The following is a 7,791-nucleotide window of genomic DNA, read 5'->3' on the forward strand; positions in this document are numbered from 1 at the left end:
TTGGCGCATAGCTCTGACACGCTTTGCATTTTTGGATCTCTTTTAATGCGTCCAAGTACATGCCTGGCCAATAGTAACATGCGTTCATTGCCTTGGCAACCACCATGCGCGGGCCAGCATGTATTCCACAGATTCCTTCGTGTATCTCTCTGATCACATACCTTACTTCCTCAGCATCCAGGCATTTCATGAGCGGTCCAAGATAAGAGCGTCGATATAACGTACCATCAAGAAGTTCGTAGTTTTGCGACTTGTGCCTTATCTTCCTCGCCTGTGCGCGATCGTCCGGTACCTTTCCCTCATTCAAGAATTCCATTATTGGAGTTATCCATGATGAAGGTGTTGTATGAATTACAAGGACAGACTTCGCTCCCGCCGACGGGTTGCTCATTACTTCCACCCTGACATCTTTGCCAAAGTGATCGAAGCTGGTTGATGCCATCTTGCTCAGCGCGTCGGCAGACTTATTTTCACTGCGCGGAATGTGTATGATTCTGAAAGATTCAAATTGTTCGATGAGTTTTTTCGCCTGCTCTAGATACAGAGGCATGGTGTTCTCCTTGGCATCATAAAGGCCATTGACTTGCGCTGCTACCAGGTATGAATCTACATGAGCCTCTAGCTTTTTGACTCCGAACTTGTGCGCGATGCGCAAACCAGCCAGCAGGGCTTCATACTCAGCTTCATTGTTGATGCTCTTGAAATCCAACCTGATTGCGTAAGTATACTCATGATTTTCTGGATCCACCAGCTTGAGGCCTGCGCCGGACCCTTCGTTGTTTGAAGCTCCGTCAGTGAATAATCTCCAAACGTTTTCTTCATTATTGGCTTGCGGAGGGTCTAATTCGCGCTGAGCCTCTTCAACTTTTCCTTCAGGGATTTCTGCGATGAAATCAGCTAAGACTTGTCCCTTGATTGCTAGACGAGGCTTATAGGCGATCGTGTGCTCTCCTAATTCCAGCGCCCATTTTGTCAGCCTTCCTGAGAGCGCGGGACGCCGCAAGACTTGCTGGATGTTGTAACCAGTCAGGACTTCAATAGGATGACCATTGAAATATCTGTGAAGCTTGCGCGACGCATGCGTTAGTGATAAAACTAACTTTTCTATGATGGTGTAGCGCGTCTCAGGATCTGTCAGCACCCGACTTACATAATAAATTGGTGTTTGGATTCCTTTGCGATCCACCAGTAATACTGCGCCAATGGCGCGCTCTCCTGCTGACAGGTACAACGTTAAAGTTTCACCAGGAAGTGGAGCTGTGAGCGCAGGCAGATTTATCAGACATTCTTTTATCTCATTGAAAGCTTGCTCGGCCTCAGGCGTCCACTTGAATTGGCTTTTCTTTTAGCAATTTCTCAATGTGTTAACGAATGGGGTAGATTTGCTTGCATGGTTTGCTAGGAACCTGTTAATTGATACCAATCTGCCATTCAACTTTTGAACTTCCTTCATGGTGGATGGTGAGGGCATGTCAAGGATAGCCTCCACCTTCTCTAGGTTCACCTTGAAACCATCCTTGGTGACTATTACACCGAGAAATTTCCCTTCTTCTACGCCGAATGTGCATTTGCTCGGGTTGAGCTTCATGTTTACTTCCTTTAGGTGCCAAAGGGTTTCTTCGATGTCTTTGAGCATTTGTTTTTCCTCCCTGCTTTTAATCACCAAATCATCCACGTAGACTTCTAAGTTTCTTCCAATTTGCTCGTTGAAAACCGCATCCATGAGTCTTTGGTAAGTGGCTCCTGCATTCTTCAAACCAAAGGGCATTTTTGTGTAACAGAAAACACCCTTGTCAGTTCTGAAGGCAGTCTTGTCCTCATCTTGTGGTGCCATTTGAATTTGGTGATAGCCCTTATAGGCATCCAGGAAACATTTGAGCTTAAATGGCGCCACAGAGTCCACCTTCGCGTCAATGTTTGGGAGGGGGTAACAATCTTTTGGACACGCTTTGTTGAGGTCCTTGAAATCAATGCACATTCTCCATGACCATTGCTCTTCTTTACCATCACAGGATTGGCTACCCATGTTTGGTATCGTATTGGGCGGATGATATTTGCGCGCAGTAGATCTTCTACTTGCTCATTCATGGCCTTTGCCTTCTCATCCCCCATGACTCTTTTCTTTTGAGCAATTGGCTCTACAGACTTGAATGTGTTGAGAGAATGCTGCGCCAGGTCTCGCGGAACCCCAGTCATATCAGAATGTTGCCACGCGAAGACCGATATATACGTTGTGAGCAGTCTTTTCATTCTCACCCTTGTGTCATCTGATATCGTAGCTCCAATTGTGATTGTTTGTTCTGGGAATTTTGAGTTGAGAATCCATTCCTCTGGCGCGTTGTTTGCCATTGGAAGCTTCATTCTCCCTTCTCGCGGTATACTTGTTACTGCGCACAAGTGATCTCGGTATACAAATGTTACTCCTGTTGGTGTTGGGAACCCCAACGCGCCGTGCGCTGGTGACGGTATGGCTTTGAATTGGGCAATCGTTCCTCTACCCAAGATCATATTATGGCATGAAGTGGTGGGCAAGACCAAGAAGTTGACAATTTCAGCTCGCTTGTGTTTCTCATCCCCCATAGTTAGTTCGAATTGTATCTGACCTAGGGGGTGAATAATTTCATTTGAGACACCCGAGATTGGTGCATTCACAATTTCGAGCCTTGCTTGGTCTGCTGGATCCAACTTCCTGAAACATTGCTCATACATGATGTCTGATTCACTGCCGGTGTCCACCAGGACTTTTGACACCTCATAATGAGCGATGTGTGTAGTGATGACTAGAGGACTGCTGATAGACGGGCCTCCTCTAATTCTTGGGAAGATTACTTGTTGCTCGCGCCAATCCCCTTGGACTTGCGCGCTTCTCTTCCTCGATATTTTCCCTTGCCTTCCTCCTTCAGCTACACAGATTCTTTTGAATTTTTTACTGGCTGAGGCTCCGTCTGATTGTTCATTCTCTGGTCTTGGGTTTTTCACCAGGTGAGCCAACTTGCCTGATTTCACATCTCTTTCAATCGCATCCTTCAAATGGTGGCATGCATCGGTGTTGTGCCCTGTGGACTTGTGAAACTCACAATATTTGCCACTGTTTGGTGGTCCCTTACGGAGTAATGGCTTGGGGCTTTTAAACTGGACATTCTCTGTGCTTAACACTTGCGAAGGCGTTTTGGTGAGGGGAGTCCATATTCTTGGTAGAGGTCTGTTAGGCTCTCTGCCGCCTTCCCTCTTGTCACCTTCTCCGCGATTACGAATGTCTTTTTGGGGCTGGGGTGAACTTGGTTGCGCTTGCTTTTCTGCGGGAGAATAACTGGTTTGTTGCAACCTGGACAATACGGAGTTTTGTTTGCCCCTCCTTTCATTGTTGCGTGGTGCTTCTGTTTTATGCCCTCTATCTCTTGCTCTGTCTTGAGCAATTTGTTTTTCATTTCGCGCGAAGACTCGCGATGCTTCCATAAGCTTAGCCCAAGTGGTTGGCATGCCATCTCTGCTCACGAGAGCTCTGCGGAGTTGATCACTGCGCGCACCTTGTATAAAGGCCACGCGCAAGAGTTGTTCAGTGATACCTCCAATTGCAAGAGATTCCTGATTGAAACGAGTTATGTAGTCTTCAATGGTTTCATCATTCCTGCGCACGCAGTGCATGATGTCATCGGGGTCGCGCGTGTGTCTGCGCTGCTGTACAAAGTGAGCCTGGAACTTCTCCAATAGCTCTTCGAACCCATCGATTTGTCCTGTCGGCAAGCTTTCGAACCAGACACGCGCTGCGCCCGTGAGGCAGCGAGCAAACATGTGACACCTGTTGGCATCGTCCAGCTTTCTAGGTTTCCAGTGTTGTAAAAACCTTGTAAGAAATCATCTGGATCTGTTGTACCATCGTACTTGCCTAGACCACTTGGCATCTTGGTTTTGTGTTGAATGGGAGCCTTCGCAATGCGCTCAGTGAATTTTGAATGCTTCACCAAGATGGCTGGCCTATATGGTGTGGTTACGTCCACTTGCCCTTTCGCTTGTGGGTTGTACGGTATGTATAGATCCATATCAACTTTGGCTCCAGGCGCTATGTTCATGTGCGCGCGAAGCTGTGAACCTCCTGCATGAGTATCTCGCGTCTTCCTCATGCTGTGCACCTCTTGCTCATCACTAACATCAGTGTGTTCGGTGTGAACAGAGTGACCATCTTCCGGCGCGCGCGCCCTTTTTGTTGTTCCCTGAATGGTTTGTTTATCAAATGCGAGCCTTTGTGTTAAGTCGGCTAACTTTTTGTGTTTGACCAGCTCATTGTATTTGTCCATTAAACGCCGTTGTTCGTTTATGAGCCATTCTTTAGGGTCATTGGTTTCAACTTCCGGACCCATTGGTCCCTTTTGTTTTGCACCAGTCAGATTTTGGAACGTGAGATCGTCTGGAGGAGTTTCAGTCTGGCTATGAGGTGTTGTGATGAAGGGATGGTTACTGGTGGTGCGCGCAGTATCACGCGGCGCCCTCAGAAACTGATGTCCCTCATTAACATCCTCAAGCTCATTATCCTCCAGAACTTGATCGCTGTTTCGAACACCGGAAACCATGGTGAAGATTTTCAGAGAGAACTGATGAGATAGTGGTTTTGTTGCCGTTGTAACAGGTGATGGCGCCAATGAAGAAACGTGGATCGACTTACTAGTAGACGATCAACTTTCCTCGGGTATGAGTGTGCTATACTACCGATGGTTTTCCGGAGTATGAATTCTTCCACCTACAAAACGAGCAGCACCGTGAACTTACCCATCAGAAAGGGACAGAGGGGTCCTCTTTGGGGTAACCCTCCGGTGTGAGAATAAGATATTGTAGGAGAAGATAATAATAATCTGAAAGTGAGTAAGGACTTAGAATGTATTTTTTTGCTTGCCTCCCCTTGTGGAGGTGGTGTGGTATTTATAGTATTAGGGTTTCCAATGATTGGGCTCAGACCCAATTAGGGCCTTTTTGGCCTCCTCCTATTGCTTCGCGCCACGTGTCCTTAGGACACCTGGTGCTTTTTCATTGATTATTCTCTGACCAAGGTATTTCACCTGACCCATGTGCAATCACGTGGTAGCACATGGGTTTTGCTGAGTTGTCCACCCTTCATTGGCAGCTGTCAACATCAGCATATTCTTTATTCCTTAAATGATACCTTCTGGAAGGTTGTCTGATGAGCACAATCATGGTTGTCCTTATCCTGATTTGGATAAGGACGTGGTTGATTATGTGCATGTGTGATATGCGCCAATCCTGGGGATGCGCGAGGTCTTCTCTTTATTCTCACGCGCAGATGTTTCATGCGCAGATGTGATATGCGCAAGCATATGTAATATGCGTGAGCATATGTGATATGCGCCACGCGCAGATGCGCCACGCGCAAATGTGATATGCGTGAGCATATGTGATACGCGTGAGCACATGTGATGCGTGAACATATGTGATATGCGTGAGCATATGTGATATGCGCCACGCGCATAGGTTTTGGCTTTGTGTCTTCATGACATCCTGATTTCAAGCCTCTTGTCTATATCTTGTGGGTTGACCCGCCCCGCTCGATGTTAAGGCGGGTGCATACCTCTTCAACCCCAAAGTTTGTTTACAAAAAAATCAAAACGTGTACCAATGAAAATTAAGTTTTTCTAACCACAAATGTTATTCTCGTTACACTTTACATCAATAATTCTATTTGTTTGAACCTGGAACTTCCTCTCTAAGATATAAATGTCTCTTACCTAGTTGGCTAGCTGGTCTCTTATATCGGCCTAAATACCAATTAAACATATAAATATTCAATCTTTTACCAACTGATATTGTCTCTTATAATGTTATAATTACGATAAGCTCACATATTTATCTTTTATTACTCAAAGTAAAAATTGCTCACGAGTTAGTTAACTCACCTTTGGATAACCCAATCCGAGCATGATTAAATGTGAAGTTTACTTAGAAAAACCATATGCTGGTGTAAATGAAGCAAACATATATATGATTTGTCCTTTATATACAACTACTATTGTCTGCTCCTACTTATGACGAGCTTATAGTTTTAGTTTTAGACTTTTGATTGTCCAAGTAAAAACTTTTCCCTGAGTCAACACAGTTTTGGATTATCCAACACCGAGTATGGTTAACTTTAAGTTAAAGTACTCCCCTCACGTAATTATATCAACAATCAATACCGATGATATCAAGGTGTTTGTTAAGGTGTAGTCCCTCCTAAATAGTGAATATTCAGGTATATTAGACATAAATGGTGTAGTAATTTGTCATTAGAAAAATGTATTCACAACCAACGTATTAAATGAGTGAGTGGCATTTAAGATCAGACATTTTGTATGAGTTAATTATGACTATGAGCCCTAACATCCTTTTTATTTACTACTTAGATATGAGATTAAAACTAGAATGTTAGATGCATATATGTATAGCAGTAGTACATGAGACACTAAGATGATTAAAGACAGTAGGCTAAAGCATAGAGCAAATATATATATTAAAAATCTATATGTATATATAATATATATTAATTATATGGTACATTAATGTCTTCCTTCTTTTGTAGCATCATTGCATGTGCACTCTTCAAGTTGCCTACTATATATGATTCCATTTGAAGTAGAATCTAATTAATCACATAAACAAGAAAATGAAAAAAAAAAAAATAACAAACAAATCTTATAATGATTTCTTCTTCTTCTTTTTTTCTTATGGGATGGCAGAAAAAACATAGGGTTTTTAATTTTTTATATTTTAAAAACCCAAATCAGATCCATCTCTCAACTGGAAGAAAAGACATAATGAAAACCACAAAAAACCTAGAAAAAAATAATCAAGAGTCTCCATGTTTTTTCCAACATACCAACATTGTAACACAACGTTTGACAATATAGAATCTTGCCTTCTGTTCCTTTGCCAAATGACCACATTTCCTAGTGAAGTATGAGCATTTTAGTGATGAGCTTCTTGTAAGATCACATGGTGACTTGGTGATGTTCTTCTGTGATGAACTCTTTTGTGAAAATGATCTCAAAAGAGGTGATTTTGTGGAGCTTTTATGTGACATGCTTCTTAAAAATGATGATGATTTTGATGAATGAGTGCATGGATCTTCTTTTGATAGCTTCCACTTCTTATCCATGCAGTGCTTAATAATTATACTGATTTGGATATGATTTGATTTCTGTATACTAATTCTAGAGATAGTGAGAGAGAGAGAGAGATTGTGGAGAGAGAGGGGGATAGTGTGAGATGAAGTGAGGTGCTGGAAAGCTATAAATAGTAAAATAGTTTGAAAAGAAAATTGAATTATTTTTTCTAAAAATGTTTTGAAAAATAGTTAAATACAGTGACAAGTGTGGTGTTGTCCATTTCTTAAAATCAGAGATTTATTGAAACTTATAGAATATTTTTCAACCCATTTTTTTGAAATCAGACGTCTTTGGTTGTTAGTTCCAAAATATTTTCAAACTTCAAAAAATATCAAATTCTTTTCTATTTCGGCAAACATGTTACCCATGCAAATGTTAAGGTGTAGCTTTTAGACTTTGAATATGAATTCGATAACTTTCTGAATCATGTATGAAATTGTGCCTAATGACATTAGTAATCGGATAACATATAAAAGTGTTTTCCTTAAATACGAGAAGTTCTTCTCTATAAAATTATAATGAAATCAATTAATGAAACTCGACCAGATGATCGATCCTTGAGATGTTGAACCAATGGTCGGGATGACCATCGCAAGCAATTGGGGTGTCATTGTTGCAATTAAGAACTTCATTCGGTAGC

The 7,791-nt window shown here is 42.4% G+C and overlaps 1 pseudogene; it reads right to left on the reverse strand.

Annotated features, from left to right (window-relative positions):
* Window positions 1-6,832: 6,832 nt before the first annotated feature.
* LOC143535682 (small polypeptide DEVIL 13 pseudogene) lies at window positions 6,833-7,141 on the reverse strand (annotated as a pseudogene).
* Between the last annotated feature and the right edge of the window lie 650 nt (window positions 7,142-7,791).

The sequence above is a fragment of the Bidens hawaiensis genome, unplaced genomic scaffold (assembly GCF_021521415.1).
Source record: "Bidens hawaiensis isolate Kalapana, Puna unplaced genomic scaffold, B.hawaiensis_p1.1 tig00010570_1, whole genome shotgun sequence".
Classification (NCBI taxonomy): domain Eukaryota; kingdom Viridiplantae; phylum Streptophyta; class Magnoliopsida; order Asterales; family Asteraceae; genus Bidens; species Bidens hawaiensis.